Source organism: Arachis duranensis, chromosome 2 (assembly GCF_000817695.3).
Source record: "Arachis duranensis cultivar V14167 chromosome 2, aradu.V14167.gnm2.J7QH, whole genome shotgun sequence".
Classification (NCBI taxonomy): domain Eukaryota; kingdom Viridiplantae; phylum Streptophyta; class Magnoliopsida; order Fabales; family Fabaceae; genus Arachis; species Arachis duranensis.
The window spans coordinates 44,595,625-44,596,158 of NC_029773.3; the positions used below are offsets into that span (position 1 = coordinate 44,595,625).

Here is a 534-nt window from a genome sequence, read left to right on the forward strand (position 1 = left end):
CAGGTGTCCCATTATTCACGGAATTCCTCTCAGAAGTGTACATGAATTGGTTATTTGCAACCATGTTAATGAGTTCTTGAGCTTCTGCAGGTGTTTTCTTTAGGTGGATGGATCCACCTGCAGAATGGTCCAATGATATTTTTGAAAACACAGATAGACCATAATAGAATATATCTAATATGGTCCATTCTGAAAACATGTCAGATGGACACCTTTTGGTCAACTACTTGTATCTTTCCCAAGCTTCATAGAGGGATTCACCATCTTTTTGTTTGAAGGTCTGAACATCCACTCTAAGCTTGCTCAGCTTTTGAGGAGGAAAGAATTTATCCAAGAAGGCAGTGACTGCCATCTCCTTCTCTTGTTTTAATATTTCTGAAAGGTTACCTTTAGATTGTTGTAATTTATCTTCTCTTAGTTTTCTCTTTAGAGTCCTTTTAGGTTCAGGATCAATTTCAACAAGAGTGCCTTTTTCCTTGTTCTTGCTCCTATGAAAGAGAAGAAAATAAGAAAAGAAAAGGAATCCTCGATGTC

General features: G+C 37.3%; 1 non-coding gene across 1 annotated transcript; it reads left to right on the forward strand.

Annotated features, from left to right (window-relative positions):
* Window positions 1-197: 197 nt before the first annotated feature.
* LOC127745152 (small nucleolar RNA R71) lies at window positions 198-301 on the forward strand. The gene has a single exon (XR_008006348.1). It is a non-coding gene; the product is annotated as a small nucleolar RNA R71 (small nucleolar RNA).
* The last annotated feature ends 233 nt before the right edge of the window (window positions 302-534 follow it).